A 23,493-nucleotide genomic window follows, 5' to 3' on the forward strand; every position below is an offset into this window, starting at 1 on the left:
GAAAAAAAAACATAAGTGAGAAACGATGAGTCAAAGAGCACAACATAAAACACACAAAAACATGACATTTACTTCCTGTTGAAAACGGAAAAATTGAACAATCGTCTCATTGGACAAACTTCCTGTTTTGAAACAAAAGCCAAAAAATAAATACACTCCGGCTCAAAACTCTGTGTTAGGCGTCTTTTTTCTCCCTTTATAGCAAAATGTATTGGAAGACTCTACACAAAAATAATAAAAAAGCGATGTAAAAGGAAAAACTGAAGACACAAGTAAATAAATCTTAGCAGAGAAATAACGCTGTTTGATTTTGCAATTGTTGCAGTCTCCTTCTTCTACATCAAGAGAAAACAGTAAATAGAACCCAGGAGAAACGGAAGAAGTTTTCAATTTCACACATTGCGTGCAAATGTAAACAACAAGACGGTAGCTGGCGAAGAAAACCACACAACTAAGCCGGTACGGTGAAGAAAGTTCGCTGTTTGTTGTTGCTCACTTAAAGAAAGCTGCTTTGTTTCTCGTTTGGGTTCTTTTTTTCTTACTGAATGGTTTGCCCACTTGAAAACTTAAGGATGCAGCACGAAACGTGCTCACCAAATCCCGGGTCTCGATGATAAATTATTCGTGAATGAGTGTTTAATTTTTTGTCCGGTCATTTTTCATACTCTTCCAAGTTAGACGCGGAAAGGGGGTGGGAGGGGGGGCAAGCATTGATTGACGGGAAGAGTTGAAACAAAGGAAAAGAAAAGGCACCGGACGCAGGAGCTAAAAAATAAGTGGAAGCGTTTTGTTTCCTTTTTTTCATGTTTAAGGCTACCATCATTAAATTCTCTTTTCTGGCGTTTCTATTTAGCATTTCTTTGTTTCAATGTTTTATTGCTAAGTGGGTTGTTTGAAAGTTGTCTTTTTAATAACGCTTATTAACTCGCTGATGACATTTGAAAGAAGTTTTAGTAAGCTTTCCAGGCTTTTGTCTTTCACTTTTTAATGCAGATTTTTTCATGGCTGTGGTGCTACTTTTTTTAGTTTATGTTTTATTTTTCTCTCGTCACAGTTTCTCATTCAGGAAAACGTTTCTTCATTGTAGATTTTAATAAAAGCCTTTTTATATAATTGCAGTTTTATTTTCAGGAGAAACATTGGTGATACATGAACTTTATCCAAGAGGTCCTTTTTATAATTTTTTTTATGAAATATATTTTTATTTATTTTTCTAATATTTATAAACTCACATTTTAAATTAACTGTAATTTAGTTGTAGCGTTGAAAAAGATTGAATATTTCAGTTTTATGCAATATTTACTTGGGTTTATCAAACATTCATTGAAAAATCACTTTCATAAAGTCGAGCAGTTTGGGTCACACAACGAAATTTGTTTCTAAAAGAAAGAATTTTTTTTAAAACAATGGGTGTACAATACCGTATTGTCAGCAATGGATATAAACTAAACAAACTTTTATTTGTAATATGCTGTTAATAAAACTCACTTTCACAATACTTGCAATAAAGTCCGTTACTACCAATCCGAAAGTTCAAGGTAAATAAATAACTCCAAATGAAATAAATCGGTAATGCTGATTTTCCACCACGTAAAATTAGGTTCAATTTACTTCTTTCAAGCTAATAGTGCCTGGCTCCATTCGCATCCGACGATGGTGGTTTACTATGTCCCAACCATGGCCGCTATGTGTAATACTACAGTTCATTTCACTTCCTTGCTCTTATCGAAATGGACACACGCCAGCCGGGCTTACTGCTACGGTGCTATAAATCATCAACCGTCCCTTCTATCCGCTCATCATGACACTTACTGTCCACTGGAGCAGACCCACCTCCACAAACTCCCTTCTCTAAGCGCAACTGATCTTGACGGTAACGAACTTCAAAGTGAGACCGAGCCCAGCCCCGAAAACTCACTGCAGGAAGTGAAAACAGAGCAGCGTAAAAGTTTCAACCGTAACCGAAACACTTTTGTTCACATCATTCTCACATTCACCCGCAGGCTCAGATTTTTTTTTTCGCTTTTCCAAGCGTTTCACTAAACTACTTCTAAAAAAACAAAACCATACAAACCCTCACATCCACACGCCTGTAAAAAGGCGAGAAAGTTTACCATAGTGTTTTTATTTCGATTGTGGGTGTGTTTCTCTTTTACCACTTCCGTCTTCCAGCACTGAAGCTTCTGAAGATTCTTTGCGAAGCAATTCACTGCACTGCCTGATTGGGTAGGAAAAAAGCAGACTCACTCCTGCGGAGCAGTGGGAGAGTATGTAGCCAAGTTGTCTTGTTGAATGCATAATTAAAGTCAGTTCGCACACACATTCACGTCCGGTGCCGGACGAAAGAATGGCTTGCGGCCGGCATCATTATTTTACCTCGCTTTATTCACCTTCATCAAGCCTGAAAGCTGGGAAGGATGTGCTTTTTCTCGCTGCTCTACTTCACATTAAACCATCAGCAGGTTGAGCAAGCAGAAAAAGAGACCGTAAACGTAGTACGGACGGACGGGAAGGAGGAACAAAAGGCAGCGGTAGACTCGCGCGTTCAGCTGGGACCGGTAATTTAATTCAGTTTGTCATCTGGTCAGCAAACCCACCGCTACAGGGGCCCACACGGGGGATGATATCAACCACCGGCAGCTGACAGAAGCTACCTAGCGTTGGCGTTTGGGGCTTGTTGGTTTTTTTCTTTCTCGGTGTACCAGCCTGGTAGTGTTGTTAATAAACTGAAACGAGGATTAATTAATAGTGGTAGTTGTTGAACGAAAAGGTGTTGGATCTGGACGGAATGATAACTTTTGTACTACTCTAGCGACACTTAACGCCCAAAGTTAGGCAATCTTGGTGTATAAAGGAGTTAAATGGTTGAAACATTAACATGGCAAACAAATAAGAGCAATGATATAGGTGCTGACAGCATAAGCTGGTAGCTCCCCGGTGACCGGTAGTATTTAAATCAGTTTGTTGTTTAATGTTTGTTGAACTACACTTTGAGCTTTTCATTCGATTTAACATCAGTAGAGCAATTTAAAATAATGTCATAAATGCATAATTGTAAAATTTCATAAAAGTTCATAATTCATTTCATAATAAAATCGGGGCTCAGCACGTCGATTGTGCTGGAAATCCCCCGAATAAACTCTCCATTGCCACAACGTATTGCCTTCGGGTGGTAATCCAGCAGTCCGCATACCATCCGCTATATACAGCCTCTACGAAAAGTTTGCAGCAAATGATGGCCGACAGACCTCCAGACTCCAAAGATGGCTATAGCGTCACCTTCCACGGATTGGTGATGGATCTGGAAAAACGTCACCAGCTACAGATTTCATCCGACCAACGCTCGGTGCTGTACTTGGTGGTGCACAACAAGGTGCCACACGGACTGCTGCTCGACAGGAAGAATCGGGCTCCTTCAGCCTGCTCAATCTGCTCCCAGATAGAGTCTCTGGAGCACAAGTTTGACCTGTGCTCTAGGGTGTCTAGTGCTTGGAGCATATTGATACAGGCTATGAAAGCCATTGTCCCAAATACATCCTCAAATTTTCTTCCCTCCTCTTACCTATTTTAAGTCACATTAGCATAAGTAAGAGGAATTTCCATCCTACGTTTGTTTGCAAACTACGTCATCCACATTGTTGGAAACAACGTTGCAGTGATTGGTGAAAATATCCTTAAATTTTCTTTGTAAAACCTGTACGTCATGCTAACATGTATCCCACTTTTCTTTTGCAAAATATTTTTTAAGTTGTTTTAAATAAACAATTTATAATAAAAAATACGCACAATCGATAGCGTAATAGCGTGCTCAGAATAACAAATAAAATTACAGCTTCGACAGCGACACATACAGCTCATTTATATTGTTCACAAACTCTAAAATAGACATGCCAAGATCGAACTCACCACAAACATCATTAAAATCAAGGCAAATACGGAGGAGGAAGATCCGAAAGCTGTGCGCGAATCATCCACAGAGAGCAAGAACCGCACCCTTAAAACAAGGGCAGGCGCGTAGAGATTGACAGCCGAAAGTAGCACGGAACATTCAACGTGTCCATTAAGCAGTCCCGCCACGAATAATCACCTGGCGTTTGTTAGTGAAAATGTTGTTTAGGAAGTTTGGTAATGCATCAGTGGCGCCGGTCTTCAAACAGCAGGACCGGGGTTCAAATCCCATCCGGATCGTCCACCCGTAGTGAGAACAGACAATCCAACTGCGTGGTATTGGCGAGTCTAATTAACCATTCGATGGCCTGCAAGATCTTTTAGAGTTCGTTAAGCCATGAAGAAGAAGAAGAAGAAGAATCAGCGCCTCAAACAGTTCAATATTTCAATTTCTCCACTTATGATAAAAGATTCTAAATAATTTAGATTATTTGTAAGCGATTCGGCCAGGTCAAGATTATTTTAGCAGCCAAACGCAGATGACTGATGACAGATGACAAATAAATGCCACTGGGAATAAAAGTGATAAATTTATAGCTATTCACTGCTCGCTAATCCTCTTATTCTTCCTGCTCCACTCTAGCCATCACGATTGGTTTGCATCAAACGGAGGTTTGCCGAGAAGCACAGATTATTAAGACGAATGGTTCGGTTAGGATAAAACGTGGCACAGTCAATCAGCCTTCAGCCAAATCTAGAGAACGGGGTTTTATGACAACTGATGGTTGTTCCGCTATCCGTTGCAAAGCTTTTACGGATCATGAACGTCAGCCCGGCAAGTTGGAGAGAGAAACTTCCCAAGGCAAACGTAACTCTACAAACGTTCCAGATGCGTAGATTTAAGTCTGGCGTATAATCCTTTTTAAAATTCGAAAAAGTTCGTCTATCACAAGCAGAACGATGAAATTTCCTCTGCGATTTCGTGCTGGGTAAGGCAGTTGTAGGAAAAACTCATTAGCGATGTGGATTATTTTATTGAGACGATTTAGAATATTTATGTCAAACGATGATTAGATCAAAAGATAGAACGACCTTGTTTGTAAATCGTTTTTTGATAGTCAAAATTGTATTTTTTGCAAAAATAATTGAAGTCAACCTGGTGCTTATTAAGAAAAAGCAACTGAATGAACCTTTTTCAACCTCTCGCTAACCAGAGCGAAAAATAAAAACCTTGCATTGCACTGTTCAATTGCCACACATTGACATCAACCCGATTGGCGTGACTCGGTTCAGTTCAGTTCGGTCATTTGCTTCCAACCTTCCCTACCACTTGACAGTTTGACATCCCGGCGACCGAAAATTTGCAAACCGGTAGAATTTCTCATTAATCGAGCACCTTGAGTTTAATTAAATTCCACCACCGCCCGTCGTTGGCGTTTGAGATCGCGCCAAAGATCGCTTCATCTTGTGCTTGCACCTGGACTGCTAGCTAAATGAGCACACCTTTGCCTTAATCTTCGTTCCAGTTTTCCGCTTTCTTCTTGTTTCCTGCACTCCCTTTACGTGCAGTGCACCGTCCCGTCCACCTTTTTGCTAATGACTTGGGATAAAAAATATGCGAAACATGTTCCCATTCGGTTGGACTCATTTATTTCCAACTGTCAGTGTTGGGGGATCTGGAGGAGATCCCTTGTAATTGTACTGGTTAACAATGGAATTTTATATTTTTTTTCTTTCTTTGCTTCTCACCGTCTGGCGTGGTATAATACATGTTTGAGTGAGATCTTTAATGAGGTCTTTGCAAGGCATGAAGGGATTGGGTTGTTTCTTTTGCTAAAAGAAAGAATGTAGAACAATGCAGGTACGTTTCTCCAAACTTTATGAGAGTATTTCATACGAATAGATACAGTAATCAACATATCTGAAGCTCTCAAACATTATCATAACATTGCATGGAGTTGTTTCGGAATCTGATTCAAGAATGCTCCGAATCAAATGAGAAAATTAAACATTTTTATGTATGTTTGAAACTCTTTGTTTCTTAGAGGAGTAATTGAATGGTATGAAAAGTTTCTTATCCTATTAGGTTACAAAGAACGCATAGCAGAATCGAGAATCCTAATTTTAAACGTTATCGTGGTGTTCAACGTATTAACGTTTATAAATTAATTATAAATTGCACTCTTTTACTAGGTTTTGTGTAAGCTTGGATACAAATTAAAGTTTTGGTATAAAAAAAGTCTTAAAAAGAGAAAAAAACATTTCTTCACGTACTACACATACATAATCTTTTTCATTAAAGTTTTGAATCATGGCTGTATAAAGGTTTATTATATTTGACATAATTGGTTAAAAAGACCTGCGCGTAGGAAATCTGTCCGGTCGTGACTACGTCGTGATGACATGGTCAGGTCGCCGTGGCCAGAAACCCCAGTCTAGGGCTGCAGTCCTCCATTCACGGTTGGCAACCGATATGTGACAGGTTTGACTCCAATTAATCCAGCCAGGGAGCACACTTTACTCCTCTACGCCTCTCGTCGAACAGGTCGATGATGAGCAATGTATTTAAACAATAGTTTATGAAAAGAGTTGTCATTCTATTGGATAAGCTGTTCTTCTTCTTCTTCTTAGCCTGCTCAGGATTGAGTAAGTCGTGGCGACATAGCCAGGTCTCCAATCAGTTTCCAGGAAACTCGGTCTAGGACTGCAGTCCTCCATCCACGGCTGCATCCGGTCTCCGACAGATTAGAATCCACTTCATCCAGCCCACGAGCTCGCTGTGCTCCTCTATGCTTCGTGCCGAACGGGTTCATCACGTCCCCTAGCCATCGTATCCTGCCGGCTTTGACTACCGTCAGGATACCAGCACCGCATAACAGCTCCGCATAACAGAACCGCTAGCTTGCGGTTCATTTTCCTTCGCCACACGCTCTGCTCGCAAACACCGCCAACAATAGTCCTTTGCACCCGCCGTTCGAAAATGGTGTGTGGCGTCCTCCGTCAGCACAGTCCATGACTTCTACTGGTAGAGGACTACCGGACGTATCAAGGTGTGGTAAATCGTGCATTTCGTGTGTTGTTGGAGTCTTTTGGATCGCAGTAGTTTGTAGAGTCCGAGTGTGGAGACCGTACCAAGGTAGCAGAACTCCTCTACCACCTCGAGATCGTCGCCGTCAGCTGCTACACGGCCAGACTCTCTGTCAAGCAGGTATTTTGTCTTCGTCGCATCGATGCTCAATCCAATTCTATTGGCCTCGCGTTTCAATCGGGTGTACGCCTCGCACACCATTGCAGTTGTTTGTCCTACGATGTCGATGTCATCCGCGAAGCCAAGGAATTGGAGAGATTGGGTGAAAGTCATTCCTCGGATGGATAAGCTGTTGAATACCCTGAAAAAAAAAGATTTATCATGAATCCTTGTCTCATGTGACAACTATCAAGCATAGTAGTTTAACGTCTAGATTGCTGTCACTACTACTATTGCTGTCTACTTGCTTCTTCTGCCCAAGCCATCGGGTCTAAATCACTCTTTTAAAATTTTTGGAGTGGTAGAAAAGGAAGGAAGTTTTCAAAACACGTCAAAACACGACGTAACTGATTTGTTTCGTTCGAGCTATATCAAAACAATCACCCGTCCAGGACTCTTAGGCCGAGACAAATAATTCGTGAGTAACGTTACCGCACCAGCTTAAGCCAAACACATCCGCTAAACATGATAGAATCTTCACTTAATCATGTTTACAACATAAATGATTTTGGCATACGTCAGTTCGCGTTCCGTGAGCGTTTACGTTTCCATATGTTGTTGTCTAAAAGTTGAACCGCTGGAATGGTGTTATGTTACTGTAATCAATGATAGTTTATAATTAATTAGTTCTTTGAACTAAGCTATGACCTAGAAATTGTCGAAAAAAAATAACAATAATAATATCAAAAATACTAATAATATTAAGCCGTAAGCTAGCAAGTAGGTTCTGCACACGGGAAAACGGTCCAGACGAGATTCGATATCTGTTTCTGTTGCATGAAGAAAGGAGCTGCTAACACATCAGTCATCAAATCACGTCATACTTTGCTAATTTATTTTCATCTAATACATGAAGGATGTAATTTACAGCAAAGTGTTTCAAATTATCATAATTGAGTTTAAAATCACGACGTTTCATCTGTGGACATGGACACTGTACTTCAATAGCAACGCAAGGACTCTTCTAGACAGCAACATAAAGCATCTTGTGCACCTTGTCAAACACCATCATCTACGGCGAAACTAATAAAGAATGGTTTCTCTTACAATTTCACAAGCAAAAGGTTAACTAGAAGATAAAAGTGTTTATCTTTCGAAGAAAGGAAAACCCCCACAAAGTTCTAGATACACCTATACGATATCAAAGCATTTTCTCTGGAAGCTTTAATGTGTGTGTGTGCTCTTGGTCGTATGTTTTATGCTAAATAGAATTCCGATACTCTTCCCACACATCCGATGAAGCTGTCTTCCTGGGTTCGGTTTCGAGACAGCACCAAACCAGAGCTTCAGCTTGTCAGAAATGATTACCGATGATGGGTACCGTACCGTGTACCATCAAGTCACCATGTCCACATGCGGACAAGACGAAGAAGTCACAAAGTGCACGGGGTACGTGGAATACATGATAAGCTATCAATCAGTCCTCTGTTGCTCGTCTTTCGCCCCAAAACCCGCGTGGACGTGCTTTGTTTTTCTATCGAATATTAAACAAACAGACACACAGGGGGTTGTACCTTTACTGTAAGCGGTATTGGAAATTGATTCGTTTTCGGCGACTGTGGCATTCAGCGTGACGAGTGCTATGTTTACGCTTTTCATTCGTCAATTTTCACATCCCGTATGCGATTGTGCTTTTCCTAGCATGGCGAAATGAAATAAATGACAGAACAGAACAACGTGTATTAACTTACACGCGTCGCGAGCTGAAAGGATCTTGTCAAGATGGCTGTAAGAATAAATTTTATGCACAAACAAACGCGCTTGATTGATCGCTGATGGATTAATCCGTCAAGCGAATGATGAAGCGCGGGGTTCCCTCTGTGTGGAGCACTTTGCAACGGGATTGATTTCCGGACGAGAAAAGAGCATGTTTAATATCATTCAATTGCACTTTTTCGAAATGTGAACTTAATGTCAGGGAAGCCGATATGCAAAAGGAAATGAAAGTAGCCATATGAAGTGAATGGCCATAAAATGCGAGTTCTTCTTGGAAATGGTAGAAAATAGCATGCAGAGGGACTGAGAAATGAATAAATGTATGCACGAAATTAAAATTGTTGAGTATCGTTGCATGATTGCCGATTGATTGGGTGCTCATCGATGTGATTTCCATAAAATGCAAATGACGAAATTGACTTCAATCGGTACCTGTTTGTGACATTGACTTCGAGTCAATTGATCAGCAAAGTTTGGGACATGTTATGCAATTTTGAGGAAAGAAAGTACAACGTGTCATCGAATAAAAAACTAAATGGAAGTTATTTGAATGACTTGAAGTGGGTAATTGCTGTTGGAGTTTTCCTACATAAAGAAGGATTTTTCGTTCTGGTGGGACATAAGGATCATTAATGCATCCCTACAAAATAGTTCACAAAACCAGTCGCTAAGCTTTATGTAAATGTTTTTTTCATGCTCTCATCATCCATTCCAAGTACCTCAAAGTGTACCACTGGGAAAAAAGCTCTTTGTGAAAATAGGTTCATATTATCCCTCACCACCACCGTCCACCAAAAAGACGCTTGTGTCGCGCCTTTTTGACACATCATTTTTAAAAGTTAGTTTTTTTTCGGTTCTGTTGAGACTAATTGCTAGTGCCAGTAGTCAGTCTACTGCCCGTGTGACGACTCGGTGGCTGTTTGTCACCCGGGATTAAACTTTTCCACAGCTTAGGCTTGCTGATTACCTCTGATGTGACGCAGGGCAGGACATTCAAGTTAGGGGAGTTTTGCGTCTCGTCGACCATTATAATGGTGAATGAAAGAAAATATTCGCCCACACACACACAGCCTTGAATGTGTAGATCTATTTTGTTCTTTGAGGTGAAACGAACATAAAAGTGACCGGTTGTGGGTTTTAAATTTATTTTATCCGGCTCCAACAGAGTCTGTCCAGTCTGTGTTGACTGTATCGAATTTTGCAAAGTTTAGTGGGATGATTTTGGTTGTGAATTACAACGACATTTTAGCTGGTTTTGAGTGATGATGATGGCTTAATCATCGTACTTTTTACCACAAAATTTAATCAAGCTACAATTTACTTCACGGTTCGTTCGCTTAACATAACCTTCTTTCGCATGAATTTCAAGTTCATGGTATTAACATTCCTTGTTTAAGATTGGGCTGATTTCTTCTGTGTCTTAAAGAAATAAATTGAATATAAAATCGCAAAAAAAGCTTCCAAATTTAATATAACAAATAAACACACAAATAGAAATCAAAAGATGAGAAACTTAAGGATACGATTTGAATGTTTAAGGAATGTGAAAGCACAAAAATAAAATTAATGAGACAAAACATCTTTGAAGCTTTTGCAAACATGCATTGCCACTTGCTTTTATAATAATTTCAATTTTTTGCATATTTGCGTTCATTTGCATCGGCTAAGGATTGGCTGATATATTTTTATTTTACTAATAGTTGGCTTTCTACTTTTTTTTATTCCCACTAAATGGCCATGCTCTTATACTTCCTTCTAATTTAGCTTGAATTTATTTCTTTGTTTTCAATTTGTGCATTTTTCGCTTAAGTTTGTTTCATTTATCTTTTCACAATTTTTTTTTCTTTTTCTTAACTGGATTTTAAATCTTCTCTTTTTGCTTACAATAGTGTTTGTTTAAGATGCTAAAACTAATGCTCAAAACTTACGACATACTTCAATAACCAACAACGATTGATTAAATGTGTTTAAAAAAAGTATTTTTTTTGATATATTTTAAATTTATTTCATAACAAATTTTGCTTTAAAATATTAGAATCTTCAACGGAACCAACGACTTAGTTTTTCGATGAATAAATAAAACGCAGAAAACTAATATCCGATTCTTCCTTTTTTTAGACAATTGTGAAGAAAATGTGATTTGAAAACGTCATTATGAACAACAGTTAAGGAGAATCATATCCAATATAAAGGGAACAGTATTCTTTACCACTTTGCTTGCACTTTGTTTAATTTTTATGACCTTGCTTCCTTCCTTCCCATAAAAGTAACAAAAGCATCGACCTTTCGCTTAAGTCTTCTGGAAAAGTTTGCAACACCAGTACTTATGTGATTACCATGCTGAACAGTAAACGCACTAAGAGCCCTCGTATCTACCCCATTAGATGGGCATGATTTAACACCCACCGACATTCCTTCTCCCGTTCGCTGCTTCTTTTAAAACGTGCTCCGAAGGGCGATTGAGACACGAAGCCTCATTTTCACCCCTACGATGGATCACCGTGGCCTCTAACCTGGCCGCACTTAACCTGGCAAGCACCGGCCGACCGGTAGCACGGGAGTTTCGAATCCTTAAAGCTTGGTCGGGATGGTATTAGGAGCAAAGTTAAATATGGTAAACCAATGCAAATGCCTTAAGCATAAAAGTTACACCCTCTTGAGCCTGTTCGCTGGTGTGCGGTGAAAGGAATGGAAGGAAATTATGGTTCCGTAGTGTTAGCTTCTGCACGGTTGCCCTGGAATCATCGACGAGTCTAATTAGCAGCAAGATTTACCTTTCGACTACACTTTCCTACACCAGGCGTCAATTAAAGAGCCGTTCGCCCTGTACATGCCGGTTGGGAGATGGTAAGCTTGTTTACATTTATTTCTGGCAAAAAGGGGGTTACAACTTGCGCCTTGGCTTATCAGTTTCAGTTGATTGCAAGCCATAAACAACTCGAGTGTAGCCGTGGTTGCCGTTTATTGTTGGAGGCAGGAATTTGTGTTTGTGTTTGGGGATGATGTTATACTGCGAGAGTAGAAATAAAAATGAAAGTCAAACAAAGAAGTGTTGCTGGCTCGAAAACAATACTGATACCATTAGCCGATAGCTTTTACTATTAAAAAATTATGCTTCGTTTGTATGGTGGATGACTTATTTTGGGGAAAAAAAAACTATGGAATAAAGGAGTAAACTTGAACAAGTTATATTTATTAAAGTTGAAGAATATGAAAATCAAATCAAATTCGAACTCATAAATTTGTCTGAAAAAGGAAAAAACAACGACTTTAAATGCCAACGAATTGGAACAATAATTCAACAACAAAAGACAAAGACGCTATGACATGACGTCATACACAAAACTCTCAAGAACCAGATAAGCAAAGATCTCTACAGTTAAAACAAATCCAGAAACAGTAATCTATAGGATTTATAATTCTAGAGATTGATAAAGCCTTTCTGACAACAACTAAACTAAACAAAATATTGAACAAAAAGGCTGATATAACGGATCAGAAATCCCTTATCAAATGTAAAAAGATGATGGATAAAGTCATTATTTTCCAAAACGAATTTATCATTTTTTGATGTGGAAATGTGGCTAGAATTTGAACAATATCTTCATTACTAAGCGGATCAAGAGAATATTAGGCGTGTAACTTAGTTAGCGGACCAATATGCCTTTCAAAAATGATAGCTTCAAGCTTCTCAACTGTATTTGGTTAAATATTATGCACTAGTTCCTCAGTACAATACTGTCTCATTTTAAGCAGTTCTAAAACCTTCTACATATTACCTTGTTGAGTAGCCATTTTGAGGGTGTTGCCCCACATTCCCTAACACCAAGTTTAGGGAAATGTAGTTTAAGTTGATCATATGTGAAAAAACTCTTGTCTTGGTGACAAGACCTAGTGCTTTATAAGGGTTTTCCGATATTTTATTGAAGGTCGGATCAACTGACGGAGAAGTGTACACTCTCTGGCTGAAATTTGCCCACGTCAGCTCTAGAATTCATCTAGCGGTAGCGGTAGAACCTAAGGAAATGAATAAAAAGCTTCTAAGTAGAGGAATTGAAAATTATTTGATATGGATTATACATTTTTTAAATTATCATAAATGAAATAAGAAAATGATGAAATAAAGCAAAGGAGACGAAAACAAATACTTTTTTCAAATAAAATTCAATCAATCCCTATAATTTCTATTGCCAAGATAAAAGCCCCTTTTTTCAATTCCCATAGATGGGTCCTCTTTTTGAGTTCAACCCGTTTCAAGGTAACCACCGAAGGTCACAACGAGAAGGACAATGTCGTAGTCATAGAAATAGTCATCAAAAAAAGAGCGTGTTGAGCTGGAACTCTCTTAACCACTCATGATATTCGATAGAGAGCTACAAGCTGAACTACGAAACTAAACAAAAAAAAAAACTGGAACTTCATCTGTCATCCTACCCAACGAGTCGAGACAAAATGGTTTGCAAAAACGGGTCCGGCACTATTGTTGACAGCCTTCGAGCTAAATGATATTAAAGCATGGCCGCCTGAAAATTTGAAACGTTTCCCCATTGACAGCGGCTTTGAAGTATGGTGCACCCAGCACCCAGCAGGCACTTTGTCCCTCGTCCATTTTGTTCGTTGCAGGATGTATGCTTCGTTTTCTGTTTAGGAACAAAGGCTCGAAGGCGCACACAGAAATATGCTCCCAAAAAAAGAAATAAAAAAACCCGGAAAAGAAGGCTTTCGGTTAATGGGAGCAAATGAAGAAACTCCAAGTCGAAGCGTGCTCACAGTGCGCTTTCGAGTGTACTTTCGGGGCAAAAACTTCAATTGAAATTGTGCTGAAAACGCAAAACACACACACATACAGCCGTCTACTCACCCAGATGAAAGACATTATTGTAACGAGGGCACTCCCGCGATACACTTGGCCAGAGTGTTTGCAAGAAGTACGTCTAGTGTCCTCGGACCATCCGGGTGCCATCGTTTATGTGTTATTATTGCTTTAGAATAAACATGAGCAGTACTGTGCCAGATTACCATCAACGGATAAGAGTGCCATCCCAGCTAAAACTGGGCACAACCGGATTTAAAGTGACCATCCATTTGATCGAGCTAAGAAAGCCGCTCTCTGTCGCAAATGTAATACACGGGTGAAAGTTTTTTTTCTTTTATACCCATCCAAAAAGGGAAAACAAAAGCTTCTCTTTGTGCGAAAATCAATGTTGATAATTGGCTTTCGGTGGAGTGCTTTTAACGACAATTTCGTTTACTTTATTTTATTTTGCGGGCTTGTTTGAGCGTTCTTTCTTCTGCCTCATAACAAAGCAAGGAAGTTTCAAATTAATTAAAGCAACAAAAAAAAAAACAAAAGGAAAAAGCTTTAATCTATCAAACATGCCTCCACGTGGGTTGAGTGCGGAAGAATGGTAAGGACAAGGGCCTTTCATTGCCAGCCACTTTGCCTTGGGTTGGTTTTTATTGTAATATCAAATGAACATTTATTAACATGTAATCTTGGTTTTGTGTTTTATTCCTCGTTCCTCTTCCAACCCACCCACCCACAAACTTCTACGTTCCTCCACCAAAGGCAAGGTCATTTGCTAACATTTCGCATTTTGGCAGTGGAAATGGTTGGTATCCATCTTGCTTTTCCTTGGGCTCGGCCAGCTTATCTTTGGCCACACTAAAACCCAAGGCCTTCCCGGTTTTATCGACATCAATCTTAACGTCCATCCCTGACGTTGATGCACCGTTTTTATGCTTCCTTTACCCATTCCGCTGCCTTATTCCCATTCTTCCTGGCCAGTTGCTTTCTTTTTAATATTTTCCGCGCTCCCCACACGTCCCGCTGCCCCTTTACATGTTTTACATTCACTGACCATACTTTATTTACTTGGAAATGGTGTGCCATTACGCAAAACTCTTTCTGGTTGTGCGTGTGTAAGACAAAGGAAGCGACAAACCTTACCGGAGACTAGCATCGTGTCAAACCAAATCACCACACCAACGTTACCTTCCTTGTTGCTCGATTGCAACGCGAAACAATGCGCTTGTACCAAGGAGATGTGTTCCAAAATGATATTTAACCATAAAAACGTGTCGTAAATTGTCGTTTCTTACATTTATATGCATTAATAAAATTACCCACCATAAAAATAACAATAACAGGCGGAAATCCATAAACCTCCTCCATGTGCTCGTGTCGCCCTTTCCTCTCTCACTCACTCCCGGCCAGTGGACAATCGCTTTATCGCTGAGGTTGATGGGTGAGGTGTGGTACGGATTTCCACCGGAAAAGTGTGCTCTGTTCATCAAGCGTAAGCCGATGGCAGTTGGTATCGTACGCATAAGCACGCGCGCACACACACACACACAGAAACCATTGATAAATTTAGGCACTAGAAGTATCAAGCAAATTGAACGAAATTACAGGGTTTGTAATAAGAAATGGAGCAGGTTGTATTTTTTCCATTAAAATATAAAAAAAATGTGGTTAGAATATAAAATGTTGGTATGTTGTTTGATTTCAGAGAAAAATGTTTTAATAAATTCCATTAAAAAAACACAATATGACATCAGCTACTAAACTGAGATATAGGACTAAACAAAGAAATAAATTTAAACAAGGTTCAGTTTTAAAGGTCCGGATCAATTTTAAATGTCACCTGAAATTTTTATTTCTACATTGATCTACCTCAAATTCTTTTATTTCATACAAAAACTCAAAATTTGCTCAGGAATATTTCAAGCAGAAAAATTTATTAATCTGTTTCTATAAATTTCATGTTTTAAGAAGGGATTTTAATTTAAATTACTGCAAAGAAAAACATATCCATCTTCGTTTTGAGGAAGATCGAGGTTTTGTCGAAAATTTCAAGGTTTAATTGATTTTTTTCAGGGAAAATAATTTTTGGTGAGTAGTGCAGTTATCAAGCTTAGTTTAAATTGTAATGAGAAAATTAAATGGATCTCACTAAAATTTTCTGAGTTATGCAATTATGAGTATTGCTCCCATCCGAGAATAAGATCCTGAGCAAACAATTCTACGTCTGTTTTAAGTAATAGATTTTTATATTCCCCATACTTCATTTCATGTTCGTTAATCACGTGATTTTAATGGCATCAAAAAATTTTTAAAATTTTAAATAGACGCTTTTTTATTGAAGCTACTCACAAATATTATATGCTGGTCAACCCTGTATTCCCTCAATTTAGGAAAAGAATTAAACAGAGAAGGAAAACTCCTTCTCTAGCTTACAAGAAAGAGACTGTAAATGTATTGTAAAAATGGCTCGTACTAAGGATAAACCGTAAGACGTCTCAGACCTTTTCGATTTAGAGAAAACAGTACGATAGGTTCCCGTTGTGTCGGGGAAATGTGAAAGGAATCTTTCGGGGTACATTTTTCGGAAGAAATAATTGAGTTAAAACTTTTCCGGTAAATGTTGGTTTTTCCTTCCCATTTCCTCAGAATACCGCCCCCAACGCTCCCTGGCATCAAAGTTGCTGTAGTCTTTGTTACTTTTATCCATTTGCAACTTTCGGTCCTCTCGGACATCGGTCCTATCGGATGCGTCCTAGAGGAAGAATTGTGTCTCTCGTACGGTCGTCGTTAGCCGATAATCTTTCACTCGCAGGATCAAGGGCTTCTGCAGTACTGTTACAACTTTCCACCCAGGTTAGGATTTATGTCACTACTAGTGTGACTAAAGTTGCTTTAACACCAAAGCTTTCTTTTTTTCTTCCTCTTCTTGTCCCTCCTTCTGTCCTACTTTTACCTTCAGCACCTTTCCGAAGTTTGAAAAAGTGATTTTAAGATTGTGTTAATTGAGTAGATGGTCTAACAAGCTGCGTTTGCAGGTTTTTGCTCGTCCCCGTTCTTGGTCACTTTTGTGGTCGTTACTGGTAGCAGGAGGGGGTGGTGTATACGATGACGCCTTCAAGCCAGCGCCCTAGAGGACCGTGGTGTGGTCTTAATTACCATAAACTAGTCGTGGTAGTTCGACTCAAGTGGCTCGGTGTGGTTGTGGTCGGGTGTGCTGCAAATGTCAATAAATCTCAACTTATCATTTTAGTTTTAATTAAGTTACAGTTCCCCGGTGGAATGCAAACGGCGTAGCGGCCAGTACTCGGGGAGAACTATTTTTCGAAACACCGGAGGTAAAGGAATGTAGTTTTGCAGACGCAGATAGCACAAACTATGTTAAGGACGAAAGTCAATTAGAGTAGTGGGCGAGTGATAAGAATATTTGTTTTCTTTATTTCCCCAATGTTGATTGCCAACTATTTGCGATGCTCATTGATGCAAATTGAAAGATAAATAGCAATTGTTTCAAATTTAAACATCGATAAGGCTGGTGCTATTTGGTCGCTTTAGGAGTAAATAAATTTTCTTGGAAAAGAGGAATAAAGAAAGGTCGATAATGGTCTTGATCACATTTTTTTTACAAATCACTCTTTAAGGTTGAATATGGAAATCTTTCCTTCATACTTACTGGTTGTTGTGAAGCTCAGGTAGATGATGTGTGTCTGTTGAAAGGTACTAAAAATCCTTACTCCCCTTTACCTGTTATCCTGCTATCACCTGAAATGCCTGCCGACTCCAAAATCGGATTGGATTCAATCGAAAGCGTTTTGTATTCGAAAGATTGGTTTGAACGTATGTATGTGCACCCGGCTAAGATAGACCGAGAAGTACCCCCTCGAGACATGGAATCGCGGGACATCAATCGGGACCAGCATCGTACACATACAATCAGCATTTTCATTTTGGAAGTTCGTCTTTTCTTCTCCCATCACCGCGCCGAGGATGAACCGAACGGCAGTAAAAGATTTGAATAAAATCCATAAAAATGTAAATGATATCTCGAATGGTGCGCTGTGCTCGGGATGAACAGAACAAACGGATGATGGGTTAGAGTGTTCGATTGGGTCTTATTTGCAAATGCCGGTGCTATGTTGTGCATGTGTGTATGTGAACCGTTTTTCCAGACTTTGCGAAAAGATTAAGAAAACGCATTAGAAGCGGCTCGAATGGATACACATGTGAAAATATATGAAAATAGACACCGAGTAGCTTAATAAAAATTATTTGTCTTTGTAAACGACTTTTGATAAAACAATTTAGCGCTTAACATCCTTCAATAAACTAGCTCTATAGATGATTTAAAAACAACAGTTAATATTAATTTGGCGGTTAATTGTTAACAGTTAACTGGGGCGGCCCGTTGGTAAAGGCGACAGCGGCGCCGGTCTTCAAATGGCAGGACCGGGGTTCAAATCCCATCCGAATCGTCCCCCCGTAGTGAGGAATGACTAACCAACTACGTGGTATCAGCAGTCTAGAAAGTCATTTTCGATGACCGACGTGACCTTAGAGGTCGTTAAGCCAAGAAGAATAAGAAGAAGTTAATAGAGAGGATTTTTATTTTGCTTCAATCAAATTAAGCAATGATACATCAAGCATACTAGCAGGTGACTCAGCCGGAACGACTACAGGAAGCTTAAAGATAATCGTCTTTTTTTAACGATGTTTTCGGAAAACCTACATAACATGTATAAAAACGACTCTTTGATACATGATAACGACTAGATTACAAGCCTTAATAGTTTATATTTTATTTTTTATTTTTTTAAAATATCAACAACAAACAACAGAAGTAGAGCTGAAAACTAAACTCTGGATCAGATTCATGTTAGTTGAGTCCCGGATAGAATCTTGGACCCAACCCTACATCGAGTCTCAGATCGAATCACTTATCAAATCCCGGATCAAATCACGGATCGATACGGGATTGGGAGGTGGAAATCCACCGATGAAACAATCCTGATTCCAAGTACCTATAATAAAGGCATAATAAAGTTTCGGAAGATTCGGTATGGGCCTGACTAGACTACAGTAATATGCTTTCATGCGCATATGATCATCAAAATATTTTTTCATCTTTAAAATTGATCCTATAGCCTTGTTTCCGCGTCAAAGGATTTTTTCTTTGTGAGGCAGAACGTGACGTTCGAGTGTAATGATATCCTAAGATACTAACAAATCTGAACGCTAGAAAGTACTCTCCCCTCCCTCCATCCTTCAAGCGTCAAGTAATTTACGAACACTCAATTAATTATTAAAACGCAGCGCAAAACTGTCTAACGTTTTGCAGTTTTTATTTGCTTTCACTGACGCAAACATGACAATAGCTGCCGGATTCGCTCGTCATGCAGCGACAGCTAGTACAGCTTCGTACAGCTCGTCATTTCAGTAACACGTCCGTTGTCCTTTTACTCATACGGCGAAAAAAATGCTTTTTAGCATCTCCATCTCGGTGCATCGTACCGAGTTCCGAGAATTCGACAGTTTTGGCAAAGATTATAACATAATCAGTTAAGATTTGTCCTATTCAAGTAAACAGAAGAATTAAGAAGGAATTTCAAAAAAGGATATAATTACTATTTCGCAATGAATTATACTCAATCTGTTAGGCTAATCATGTCCTGAGCAAAGTACTTAACAGTCCATAGAGTTCATTGGTAAAACCTGAAATGGAGCATTGTGTTCACCAGAAAGACTACAGATCAGAGGGAGAATTTAAATTCCGTTCTACAAATAACAAACAAAAACCCTGAACTGATCCAAGAACTCTTCGAGCAACTGAAGATCGCTTAGCGATTGTAGTGCCTGATAAGTAAGTGAATAAGCCGAATCAAAAGTTTCGTCGTAACGAAGACATTTCAAGCTTTCAACCTCTGAGCAGCAATACGGTTCGGCCGCTTCTTACGAATAGAAGAAAATACTTTGTTTAAATTATATTATTTGTCTTCTAAACTTAGCAATCTGCTAGGCAATACTGGTCATATTGTCGCTAGCTAAACTTACAAGAAGTCGGATAGTTTGTCCTTGCTGCGAGGAAATTGTCTGATAGGATAACTGATTCTAGTCATGAAAGAATGGCAATGTTACCACTGATCTCGATCATAGCATTACGGTTCTAATATTTTAATACTGATACATTACTTATAAACCATTCGAATATCTTATTAGACTATTTTTACTACGTTCTCATAGGAAATATGGCGATCTTTGAACATTTATTCCGTACTTGCACGATGAGAATGCAACTACAACATTTTGCGAAAGATCACTTCCAATCTCCACTCTACCATTATAATTGCATTTCAAGCATATCTGCAAAAAGTGAATTACCTTTCAAAGATGTTGGCAAACTTTTCACCCTCAAAATCTTTGCCCGAAAACGGAAAGCGAACATCTCATCCATCCATTCACCAAATCGCCTTTTCAGCAGATCACCCTACGTACGACCGGTTCGTCAGAAAAGCGAACACTAAGGAGAGGGACAACAAATTTCCATCCGATGCTATTTCCAGGTCGTTGGCTTGCCATTATCCCACACACTCCGCTCGCTTTTCCACCCATCCCATCCGCGCTGGTAGTTCAATATTTGCACGGAACATGGCGAACGGAACACACGTGATAGCGATAGCGAGCACGTTGCCAAACTGCTTTGATGGATTTCAAATCATTTCCACGACTGACAATGCGCGTTCCCGTTTTTTGCCGGAGCCGTTTCCGATACGGATCGAAGGCGCTGCTCGAGAGTGCATTCGGGAGTGTTCCTTTGTGCCATCGGGATGAAGGGAATGGTTTACACACCAGCGAGATAGAGCGGTGATGTGGAGCGTGGAGTGCGTGCGAAACTCCAAATACTCACTCGCCGAGGCAAAGGAGCAATCGCATTTATTTGGAGTGCGTCATACAGCGCTTGGCAGATGGATCCGCTTCCTGCCAGTCGTCTGTTGCGGTATCACATTTTCGTGATCCTGTCAAAGTTTCTCGTAAAGAAAATGGAGAAAAATAAGCAAAAGCTCCCACTTTTGCCAACCATCCACGATAGCACGTCCTTCAACCCTCCCCCCCTCGGAGGAGGCTACCGGATTGCCGGAATGTTCTTTTGCATTGGGCACCATTTTCTTCCTGTGGTATTATATTGGAAAAATGGTGCACTTTTCCGATGCCATGCCTTTTCTCCCTTTTTCTCTAGCTCGCTTAGTGATACTGCTACTCTTCCTTGCATCCAGGGCTGGATCAAGATTTCATATGGTGTGCGAACGAAATGAACCGAACCGTAATGCGTTTTCTGCAGCAGCAAGAAAATGCATTCTACTGCTTGTTCGGTGCACGAAATGGGGTCAGTAATGGGTACGGGAAGCAACGCACAAGAAGGTGTCATTCCTTTGTGTTAGGAATGTCTTCCCCTGCGTTGTCGTTGGGAGGAACAAATCGAATGGCTTCGACTGGCCGATAGCAGTCAAACTGTTATAGCAGAGTAGCACCACCAAAGCCAACGAACTTTCATCGAACAATTTTTGCTCGTCTTCTCCAGTGCAATTGATACAAATCCTTCGTTAACTACATTTTGTCGGTAGCGGTTATCGGTAAAAAAGATAAGAAGTTGCTCGTTTAGTGCCATTGGTGGAAACATTTATTTTGTTTTTCAGTTCAACAGCCTTTTTTATTTCACACCTTACAGTGAAATATTTTTTTGATGAGTCTTTTCGGGTTTTAAGTGATGTTGAAATGGTTTCGAAAAAGTAAAGTAATTGCTTTAAAACCTTTGAACATTTTTTTTTATTTTAAAATGCAATGGTTTTACGCCTAAAAGTATGCAATTAATAGAGTTATTTTTATTTTCAGGCGCTCTTTGCTATTTCTCTAGGAAGCTTTTAATTTTTTCCACGTTCTATTCAAAAATTAAAAACAATCGTTATCATGCATGATTATCAGACGAATTTTTGACGCTCACTTTATTCAGTGAAATTCATTATACATTTATGTATTGATCCGATAACAGCTGTTCCTCTAGCTGCTGCTTTTATACGGAAAATTGCGCTAGTTTTTTGTTATTCAGCCACTACACCCACTTACGGTCGCTTTGTATGCATAGGCCAATGCATAGAAAACATCAAACCTATTTAACGCAAATGTGATGAAAAGCACATGCGTTCAATGTCTTTTTGTAGATTTTTCTTTTTATTTTTTGAGAAAGAAACACATACACGATGTTTGCAAATTTTCATATAAATGGTTTCCACCAGGAATCTATTGGACAAGGGCAAATTGTTTTTCCAGCTCCCGGAAATGATTGCTACTAGATATTGGCTTTGTTGGAAGTAAAAATGGTAGGCGCAAAACATCTGGTTCGATATGAGCCTCTCGGAATGATTTTTCTAAATAAAACATGTTTATTTTAAACAACCTTAAAACTATTTTACTACAGAAAAATGGGGAACATGAATGGATGAGTTCTACAGGTTTACAAAGAATATTTAAGGGTATTTTCATCAATCACAGCATCGTTGTTTCCAACAATGTGGATGACGTAGTTTGCAAACAAACGTAGGATAGGAATTCCTCTTACTTATGCTAATGTGACTTAAAATAGGTGAAAGGAGGGAAGCGAAGTTGAGGTTGTGGTTTGGAACAATGGCTTCCATAGCCTGCATCAATATGCTCCAAGCACTAGACACCCTAGAGCACAGGGCAAACTTGTGCTCCAGAGACTCTATCTGGGAGCAGATTGAGCAGGCTGAAGGAGCCCGACCCATCCTGTCGAGCAACAGTCCGTGTGGCACCTTGTTGTGCACCAGCAAATACAGCATTGAGCATTGGTCGGATGAAAGGCTGTAGCTGGTGACGTTTTGGCAGATCCATCACCAATACGTGGAAGGTAACGCTATAGCCCTCTTTGGAGTCTGGAAGTCTGTCGACCATCATTTGCCGCAAACTTTTCGTAGAGACTGTTGGTAAAGGATAATATGCGTGATGTTGGATTACCGCCCGAAGGCACGGATTCGTTGTGGCAATGGAGCCTATATTTAGCGGATTCCCAACACAATCGATTTGCTGAGCCCCGATTTTTAGGCATCCCTGCTCAGCTACGTACCGATTCACCAGCAACGCTGTTGTGCTATTGGCGAGAATGTGAAGATTGAGTCCAACTCGGTTGCGTGGAAGGGCAAAATGGGTCGACGGAACCGTTCAATAGGTAAGACCACATCGTCTTGGAAGTAAAATCAATGTCCATCGATCGTGCGCCACACACCGATTCAACAAAGCAAAGCTTCGGCAAAAGGAAGGTGTTCAAAAGCACCACCTTTTCGCCAAATTGAGGTCTCTAACACGGTGGAACCTGACGCAACTGTTGGATGGCGTCTTCCCAGTTATGCCCCATGGCTTCCAGTATATTGTTAGTGAACAATATGCCAGGCAGACGCAATCCTTTTACTTCCTGCAGTCACAGAACATGCATCGGAGAGGCTGTTGGTGTGTGTGTCCTATGTCCAGTGCCGTTTTTTTATCTACGTGCAGCTTCACCCCAAAAACTTTATCTAATCCCAAATGCCAAATGCTTCTATCGTTGCTTTCACCTTCTCCGAGATGCCGTCAGCATATCCGTTGATCAGGTCATCCTGATCGCAACAAATACGCTCTAATCTGCTGATGAGCGAATTACGGTAAAGGACAAACAGGTGTATGGATAAAGGATCGCCTTGCCTGATAGAACATCGGATGAGATCCGGCCTGTGTTGTAATATTTTATTTTCGTTTTAAATAAGTTTTATTGAGTTGTAAAAACCAATAAACATCA

At 39.7% G+C, this 23,493-nt stretch overlaps 1 protein-coding gene across 1 annotated transcript in view; it reads right to left on the reverse strand.

The window, feature by feature from the left end:
- Positions 1–23,493, reverse strand: part of LOC126565490 (uncharacterized) — a 500,287-nt gene that overhangs the window by 160,039 nt on the left and 316,755 nt on the right. The window lies entirely within an intron of this gene.

This window comes from Anopheles maculipalpis, chromosome 3RL (assembly GCF_943734695.1).
Source record: "Anopheles maculipalpis chromosome 3RL, idAnoMacuDA_375_x, whole genome shotgun sequence".
NCBI classification, from domain to species: Eukaryota; Metazoa; Arthropoda; class Insecta; order Diptera; family Culicidae; genus Anopheles; species Anopheles maculipalpis.